The sequence below is a fragment of the Apodemus sylvaticus genome, chromosome 18 (genome assembly GCF_947179515.1).
Source record: "Apodemus sylvaticus chromosome 18, mApoSyl1.1, whole genome shotgun sequence".
Lineage (NCBI taxonomy): Eukaryota > Metazoa > Chordata > Mammalia > Rodentia > Muridae > Apodemus > Apodemus sylvaticus.
Window position 1 is genome coordinate 1,203,049 of NC_067489.1, and position 10,269 is coordinate 1,213,317.

At 34.8% G+C, this 10,269-nt stretch overlaps 1 pseudogene; it reads right to left on the reverse strand.

The window, feature by feature from the left end:
- Positions 1-4,123: 4,123 nt before the first annotated feature.
- On the reverse strand, positions 4,124-4,599 carry LOC127668955 (CXXC motif containing zinc binding protein-like; annotated as a pseudogene).
- Positions 4,600-10,269: the final 5,670 nt, after the last annotated feature.

Consider the following 10,269-nt stretch of genomic DNA (forward strand, 5'->3'; position numbering starts at 1 on the left):
TGTTTCTCTTCAGATGATTTGGATGATTAAAATAAAATATCTTACATTTTTCTCCATTTTCAAATCCTAAATATATAAACTTATAGACAAACACTTAATTGCTGACAATTATTTACTCTACCTTATTTTCTTGTAACAATGGTCTGTTCATGATACCACAAACCTGTCATTAACCTTACATTGGAACTTAACTTTGGAATGAACTTGTCCTATCCATTCTGTTCCCCAAACATCATATGCCTTCTGGCAAAATCCAATAAATTTTGAGACACAAATTACACTGTGTGCAGCAGCCCTTCTGATATTGTTCCCCTGCCTGGGACAAGATGAGTCATACTATCCCTTGGGTTTGGCTTGTAATTACAACATGTCTCTGAAAGAATAGTTGCTTTATCCTCGAGCTATTTTTATATCTGGATATTTCTACAATTAGATTGTGAGCTCTTAAGAGTGAAGATGTGACATGTTAATGTTTTCAATCAACCACCATATGCAGTAACTGTCATTTCCAGTGGCCTAGATATGCCTTTTCTGACATTAAGAAAAATGTAAGTTGTCACAATAGCATTGTTGCTTTTCCAAAGAAAGAAATGATACAAAGGACAGAATATAAACTTTGTTGTAGAGTTATACTGCCACAAGAATAAACTTTAAGTTCTTGAAGACACAGAATTGGGCATGAAGGAAGACAAGCAGAAAAATTATTGAATAGTAAACAAGAACTCACAAATTCTACTTCAAGGTGTTCTTGTGGTGGACATGAACTGGTCAGTGTTAACCAGAGATATAAGAAAGAAATAAGAAGACTCAAGTTATAACAGAAGACCCATGAGATCAGTTTCCCACTGAAGGTAAAATGGCAAGAATATGCCACTACCAAAAAAGTGAAGCACTGGGTGATGCTATATGCTAGATGCTTTTGCTTCCTCCAAATGCCATATTCTGAAATTCACCTCAAATAATAATGCTTTTTGGTAACGTGGCTTTTAGGGAAGGCTACAAGTTCCCAGATGTGTTTAGAGGTCCTGTAATTGAAATATCTGAAAGCTTGTGGCCTTTTTCACTATTTGAAGACACGGCAACTAGATATAACTTTGTAGCCAGGAAAAAAGTGTCCTTCGTAGGTAGTACATGTCCTAGTATATACTATTTGACTTCACAATTTATAAAGTTAGAGGAATTCAAGATTGCAGTTTGTCACCTACTCAGTCTGTGAAATTTTATAATGGCAGTTCACAGTACAGATGGTTCTGAGTCATTTGCCCCTAAGAACGCTTTGGCTACAGACAGCCAAAGAAAAAAGATTGAAAATAAAAACATTAAAAATAAGTGAGGTAACCCAGTCTCAAAAGATCAATCATGGTATGCACTCACTAATAAGTGGATATTAGATTGGAAAACTGGAATATGCAAAACATAATCCATACTTCAAATGAGGTACAAGAAGAACGGAGGAGTGGCCCCTAGTTCTGGAAAGATCCAGTGTAGCAGTATAAGACAAAACCAGAACAGGGAAGTGGGAAGGGATGGGTGGGAAAACAGAGGGAGGGAAGGGGGCTTATGTGACTTTCGGGGAGTGGGGAAGCAGAAAGGGGAAATCATTTGAAATGTAAATAAAAAATATACCGAATAAAATTTTTAAAAAATGTAGGCAAAAGATATTATAGGTAAAATAAAGGTTCATAAACATTGCCAGATGCTGGAAAGAACCCAGGTATCCCTCAACAGAAGAGTGGATGCAAAAAATGTGGTATATCTACACAATGGGGTACTATTCAGCCATTAGAAACAATGAATTCATGAAATTCTTAGGCAAATGGATGGAGCTAGAGAACATCATACTAAGTGAGGTAACCCAGACTCAAAAGGTGAATCATGGTATGCACTCACTAATAAGTGGATATTAACCTAGAAAACTGGAATACCCAAAACATAATCCACACATCAAATGAGATACAAGAAGAAAGGAGGAGTGGCCCCTGGTTCTGGAAAGACTCAGTGAAGCAGTATTCGACAAAACCAGAACGGGGAAGTGGGAAGGGGTGGGTGGGAGGACAGGGGAAGAGAAGGGGGCTTACGGGACTTTCGGGGAGTGGGGGGCTAGAAAAGGGGAAATCATTTGAAATGTAAATAAATTATATCGAATAAAAAAATTATTAAAAAATATATATTCAAGAATAACCTTTAGATGTAAGGAGGAATGATGAAATAATGCTATAAATCCTTAACATGCATGAATTTTCCAGCAGTTTTATTTTTGTTAATTCAAACTGTTGAATTTAAAGGTTTTGATGTCACTAGTGTAAGTATGAAAACTTTAAGATGCTCATGAAATACCTAGTTTTGTTTGTTTGAGTTATTAGTAAAGCTAAAGTAGGCATGTATTTTTCTAATCAAATTGTTGACTAAGATAGAAAAATATAGGTGAAGTATGAGTAAAAATGTGTATTTTCTCAATTTCCCTCTTTAAAAGTAACACGTGAAAACATTCTAGTCTAAAATAACTATGAATCCAAAGCAGAAAAAAATCTTTTTTGTGATAAGTAAAAGCATGTTTTAAAATAAACTTTGTGAGTCAGTCAGTAAATAAGTTCAAGACATGTATCTTATACTTCTATTTTCTGCTTCTGTGAGCTCAGTGCAAGGTATTCATTCAGTCTTTCTTGGCTCCGTGGTACCATGTTGGAAAGACACAGCTTCTGACTGCTTTTATGATATAAACCTATTGAAACATCAGAAAAAGAGAAACATGTAATAAGTAAATAAATTAAAAGAATACCTTGTATGGCCTAAACTTTTTTAAGAATATGGACAGTAGAGTATCTCCTGGACTTGGAGAAATCGGATAATGGTTGGTACTGGTAGAAGAAAACTGGGGAAAAAGTTGTACTACACTTGAGTTTACCTTCATCTACAAGTTTCTGAAAATCCTTGAATAACAAGTATTATGCTCTGAGAAACCTAAACCTATAAACATCAACTTGAAATGAAGAAGGAGCTACCAAAATTTGTAAGAAAAATGTAAACAATCCTGATGTTTATCCTGAGTCATTTGGTTCTGGATGAGTCACTGACTTACTAAATGGTTAGGGTTAAAAATTTACTTAGGTTTTTTTTTCCTTTCTTTCTTTTTTATTCGATATATTTTTTATTTACATTTCAAATTATTTCCCCTTTTCTAGATCCCTACTCCCCGAAAGTCCCATCAGCCCCCTTCCCTCCCCTGTTTTCCCACCCAACCCTTCCCACTTCCCTGTTCTGGTTTTGCCCTATAATGCTTCACTGAGTCTTTCCAGAACAAGGGGCCACTCCTCCGTTCTTCTTGTACCTCATTTGATGTGTGGATTATGTTTTGGGTATTCCAGTTTTCTAGGTTAATATTCACTTATTTGTGAGTGTATACCATGATTCACCTTTTGAGTCTGGGTTACCTCACTTAGTATGATGTTCTCCAGCTCCATCCATTTGCCTAAGAATTTCATTAGGTTTTTATACAATATGCTTTTTATGTATTTCACAATTCAAAATATCTAACTCTTTTTATCCCATATTTTATGTTTCACCTTGTCCCTCTAAACTCAGTACGAATCACTGGGTTCCTCTCTAGTAAATGATTAAGTTACCTTTGTATTTTTATTAGTTTGTTTCTATAATATAAATAAGGAAGGCAGCGTAATTATGTATGTTCATCTACCCATCCACTTCCATATTGAGGAGAGTGCACTGGTCCTGTGCTCTGAATAAATCTATGTCATATGGACTATAAACTTGCAGGCAGAACATCACTTTGAATGACTCCATTTTTATAAAGCAGATTTTGACTCAAGTTATTTCATTTTTGTGTACTTGTGCCAAAAAAGAATGGCTCTTCCTTTTGTTGACACAAGTACACAACTGACAGCTGCAAGCATACCAGAAGGCACATAATAATAAATAACTTTTTTTGGCACCAACAAGGGCTTTATTTGTGGGACTTAGAACAGTGGCAAACCCTGGTATGCAGACTGAGGTCTTGCTATAGGTGCTAGGAGAGTAGAGATGAGAAGCCTCCATGGGAACTGCTGCATGGGGCATTTTGTCTCTCCTTAGCTGTTACAGGCAAGTCTACAGGCAGACAGACAGTTCAGCACTTCACAAACTGATGGATGACCTTGAAAATCCCCAGAGACTCCTGAGCCTTTTCATCATAGTCTGCCGAGTCCTTTTTTTGCAGATTAATGTCACTGAAGACTGTCCCTGACTCCACACCTTAGCAGCGCGTTCAGCATGGGGCTGGAAGTCAACTGGTTCAATGCCCCGGCACTCAAACTTCACTATCACTTTGAACTTCTCATTGTCTTCAGCATTATATAACTTGATGGTGTTGCTCAAAATTTCAATAGAGTTTTCTGTGCACACAGCTTGCACTTCTGGACAATGGTAGCACTGCCTCAGCCTCCTTTCAGCATCCATCAGCTGCATATATTGCCACTTCTATCTCACCATATTTCTTGCATTTCATCATCTCCAGAAGTCCACACCCACTGGCTGAAGTTTTGTGATGTTCTTCAGAGTGTCTTTGAACTACAGTGTGATTTTCCCCCTAGCTGCCAGGTCCATATTAAGTCACTGTGACAACTGTTTTCCAGCATGTCCAATAAATAACTTATATATGGTGATAGATAATGACATAAGTAAGTAGATCAGATTAATTCAAACACATGGGCTTTTCAATCATAGCAGCTAGACTCTCCATCTGGACCTATAGAAAGAAGTACTTGAAGATCCAGATGTGGTGGGCATGATATCTTGTTATGAGCCTCATTCAGGAAAATTGATCTAGAGAAGAACTCTTGTCTCTGACCTGAGATTAAGCTTGAGGGCCCTACAGTGACAACTGTCTACTTCAATTGACCATCCAAAGGCTCTTCACCTGGGCCTGCATTTGATGTCTTCCCAACATCACTATGCTTCATAAGATTTCTTTTCTGTGCCCCCGATATTCTTATTCATGCCTGTATCAGTTCTGCCTCTGACTTTGAAGTGTCTTCTCTGATCTTTGTAACCTCTACTGATCTGTACCCAGCATATTAGGATATGGTTTGAGAATTATAATGAATATCTGAGATCTGATACTAGAAATTAAGACGAGTTAAGTAATCTGATGGCTAACAGGGAGCTATCAAGCAATATCATGACATTTAGAGAATTTTAGCCAACAAAACTGACATAACTTTAAAATATTTTAATTATTTAATAATTTCTAACATTTGAAACTCAAATATGCCTTCTGGGCTTCTGACACAAGACACAACACACATTTGTTCATCCATCTGTCCATCTCTCTTTGTTTATCCATGTGTCTTATGTATATTTTCATACACACTTTCTCCCTGGACAATCATGAACACCTTTCTCCTAAACTATACTTCCATTTGTGTATTTATGCATTTCTATATGACATCTCTTACTCTTCCATATTACTAGCTAAAAATCTTTCACAGTATTTAGTTCAGTCAATTGTTCAGACAAATAAAATCTATTATTAGAAAACTGATTGTTATATTTTGCAGTTATAAGTAATTCTACAATATTAACCTTATACTTCACTTATTTTGAAATTGTCCTATTGTAATTAGAAATTGTTAGATTTAGCTAGAATATATGAGTGAATTTTATACCTTTTAATAAAGATAAATTTTTCTTAATTTTGGACATTTGCATAATTAACAGAAAAATGGTTAGCTCTCTTTATTTTTAATTTAAGTTATTATTTAACTTATTGTCATTGCATCTAGTATAATTTCTAATATTGAAAAATAATTTATTTTTGAATCACTCTGACTCATAAGTTTTATTTCTATCAATTTAGAATAAAAATATTATTTCCAGGTTTTCATAGATTAGTGTCACAATGTTTGTAATAATGCAAATACATAGTTTTAAGTCATCCTTACAAATTGAACCCTACTTTGAGCATTTTTCACTTTTATTTGCCTCATTGACTTAAGGTATTGATATCTTCCATGAATTAAAAACACAGAATATTTTCTTTAAATACTTTTGTAACTATTCCTATATTTCCTTTCTGCTGCCTTCTTCCTTGTTCTGTTCCAATAGGTGTTTCAGAATTGGATCTGTTGAGCTTTTCTTCATTCCCTTTCAAAACTTTCTTTCATTCCTATGACAGCTTCATTGGTTTTCACGGTTTTATTTCACTCTATTTGTTTCAGTATCCATTCCTCTGGCTTTTTTGCCCTCCTTTTCTACTTCTTCTATCTGAAATGATTTAAGTTATAATTTATCCCTGAAAATAATTGTATTACAATTCTAAGTTTCCTTATAGTAAGATCGTGCTAGGGACACTTACTCATATTTTCAACACCTATTCTTTTTTTTCCAAATATTTCATTTTCAAATTCTAAGTCTAGTCATCTCTTATTATATGTTATTGAAAAGAATGTTGTTTTGGAGAGTTGTTAGGAAATGATTCAAAACATTTGCCAATTTTTTTACTCTTATTTTATGATTTTTTTCGAATTGCTGTTTCTCTGTTTGATCATGATTTTCTTCTTGCCCCTTTCCCTCTCAAAAAGCCTCACATGGAACTGTTAAAAAATTAAATAAAATAAATACTTCATTGAAATATTTTCAATAAAAAGTTTCTATTCTCCCTTACTCTTTTGGACACAGTATTAATTTTCTAAACCTGACTGACTCTCTTATTTTCTCTAACAATTTCCCTTTACTTCAATTACCAACTCTTATTAGAATCAACAATCAGGTAATAGAACTTGTATTTCTGATGATCATTGTTCACTTCAATATCAAATGAATCAAATTAATATTAAATGATGCCCAAGAAGAAGGAAGGAGAAGTCCCTGGTCCTGGAAAGACTCAGTGCAGCAGTGTATGGGAATACCAGGACAGGGAAAAGTGAAGGGGGTGATTGGGGAACAGGGGGAGGGAAGAGGGCTTATGGGACACTCAGGGAAGGGGAACCCAGGAAAGGGGAAATCTTTTGAAATGTAAATAAAGAATATATGAAATAAAAAAAGGAAAAAATAAAAACAAAAAAGAGAGAGAGAGAAAGAGAGAGAGAGAATGAGTTTAACTTTTATCTTATGTTTCTTTAACCAAAACAGAGTGTCAAATTTTGGTACCTTAATTCAACTCTTTCTCCTGTACCAGCATATATTATATTTTCCTGATCCTCTAGTCATCTGTTTTTGGTACCTGAATACAATGTCACATGCCTCCCTTAAAAATAAAATTTTTATTTTTTAATTTTTATAGCTTAATTCCCTTTAAAATGATGATAGAAAATGGAATTGAAACCTCCATGTTACAACTGACAGAAACCATTTTTTCTTAATTAAATCTACCAAGCAACATATCAAGGTTCTCTCTTTTAGAGAATCATAGCATAAAATTTACTAATGTGTCTTAAAAGAACGTATGTATATATTTGACTTTCTTTAAAAGGTCTGTCTGGTTAGATAAGCCCAGATGACCACAACCTTATTACCTTCATATGTCTATTTTATACTGCACAAAGAAACATGGTGGTATAAATGAAACTACTACTACTACCTTCAGTCAAGGTATTGTGAAATACTTAGTATTTGTGGAGGGCATTGGATATCATGATATGGTCATTGAACTATTTAGACTAAAATTATATTTTAAATCATATTTCCTATGTAATAAGCCAAAAGGTGTGAGCATACATATACACATACATGGGCTAAAGAATAAAACAGGAGAAACTTGGCCCCAGGGATCAAAATATTCCACTGTTTACTAGTCTTTTGTGGTCAACTAATTTTGGCATAGATATTGCAAAAACACATGACAAGATTTTGCATTTCCTAATTTTTCTACTTAGAAACAAGCTTGCATTTATGAAATACGTTGTTTAAAAAGATTTGAATATCACAGAATCATTTTTCATGGCAAAGCATTTTACTACAATTTTGACACAATAGAGAAAAGAAAAAAAGAAAGTATAAGCATGACACACAATCAAAACTTATTGAAATACAGTATAACTTCAGCATGAACTCAGAGACAATAATAAATAAATGGAATGATGCAGATAGTAAGCATGAAATCCAACTGAGTTCACAATAAATAGCTATGTGTAGGCTTAGATTTTTTTCAAAACCTAATTTTAGTAAATGTTCTCAAACACTTGAACCTCCCCCTACACATACCTTCTAGCCCACTGTACAAAGATAGTGGGAAAATGTTTGTAAATAGGAAAAGGAATGACCCGCTTAAAAGTAGTTCTTTGTGGTGATTCAAATCTCTATTTGTCAAGATACTAGCAGTCCAGTTCATTAGTGTCAGGATACCAAGCATGAATCAGCACCATGGCATGAACCAGTAGACATAGCCAGGCCTCTGTCAAAACCCCGGACCAGACCAGAACCAACTGTTATGCCTCTCTCCATGAAGTGAAGATCAGCAACATGAGACCAACAATGTATTGCAAGGCTACTTATGCAAGGGCCACATCACTGTCCTGTTTATAATCTCTCCAAACCTCACCTGTCCTTCTATGAATCTGCCTCAGCAAAGCACCATATGAGTCTGCCTCAGCAAGAAACCACATGAGTCTGCATTACATGACACAAGAAATTTCCACTCCAAGTATGTGCCTAACTGTTGCAATGTTCTTATATTAAATACCTACACAATAATCCATGGAATGTGTAGGAATTTTATCTTGACTATTCAGAGTGATATGGACCACCATGGAGATACCCCAGGTGAGAGAAAGAGATATGAGAGGACAAAGTTTCATCAGTGATGCCACCAGAGCAAGGCCATCTTCAAAAAATATTTTCTTCAGTAGCCAAGTGAGTGAAATGTCACTTGAAAAAAAATTAAAATTCAAGGCTGTGGCATTGGAATCACAGTGGATAGACTGTAGAAAATGTTCTTTGGAAATTGAATGTGGGTCCTTTTTATTTTATTGCTCTAATTGTATTAATCTGAGGCAGGCTTGGACTTTGAAGAGGACTTTTATACTTAATATGATTTAAACGTAGAACAAATTGTATGTTTTGATGCATGGTGATGATCACAATGATGTGACAGTCACTCTGTAACAGTAAGTCAGCAGTTAAGGTATGAAGTAGTCAGAAATCCTGGAATCTTGGAAGACTTTTAAATTAATAAGGAATAAATGAAATTGCTCAAAACAGTTAATTTCTTATTAAAATAGAACCAATAGTTTTATGCACATACCTGTGTGCAAATGAATGAAATTTGTCTCAGTATAATACCATTTGTTTATATATGTATGTATCTCTGGAGAGAGTGAAGAACACAGAAACAGAGGTAAAGGCACTTACAGAAAGATTAATAAACTGAATTGTTTTGGGGTTATTAGAATTGGTAGGACCACACTTGTGGAGAGTGTAGTCAAATTTAGTTTGAAGCCTGGTAGAAAAATTCTATTTCTTTTTTATTTTATTTTATTATTTTATTATTTTATTATTTATTTATTTATTGAATATATTCTTTATTTACATTTCAAATGCTAAAACCTTTCCCAGTTTCTCCCCCCCCCCCAAAAAAAAACCCTAACCCCTCCTCCCATCTCCTGCCTCCAAGTATACGCTCCTCTATCCAACCCACTCCCACCACCATCCCCTTGATTAAGAGTCTTTCTTATTAAGGTCTTTAAATAATTGGATAAATCCTTCAAAATTCCAGGATAATTTGTTTTTACATAAACTGTACTGATTCACCAAATGATAATCTCATAAAATAATTTCTTCAAGAAATAGTGTTTGGATAAATATTTGGATGCACAATTCTAAATTTCTGGATAAATTTGATTATTACATGCAAGCAATGGGCAGTTTATTTGTGTGTGTGTGTGTGTGTGTGTGTGTGTGTGTGTGTGTGTGTGTGTATGTATCTCTACCGTTGAAGGGTAGAGATAGACTTTTGATATTTGATATATTCCTTTGACATTTCTTTGTCTATTTTTTGGACAGATTCTCTCACTGGATGTGAGCTCACCATTTAGGTTAGTCTGGCTGTACAGTGAGTCTCCAGGCTTTACATTTCTCTATCTCTCAGTTCTGTGATCTGAATTCAGGAACCCATAAAGGTACATCAGACACTTTATTATTGATCCATCTCCTCAGCTGACCAGTGAGTTTTTAACCCAACTGTATACTATCTGCAGAGACTTCCAATTCTTTGTCCCATCACATATAGCAGGTGACTTTCATCATCTGTCTTGCCTACAGTCACTATATAGATGTTGA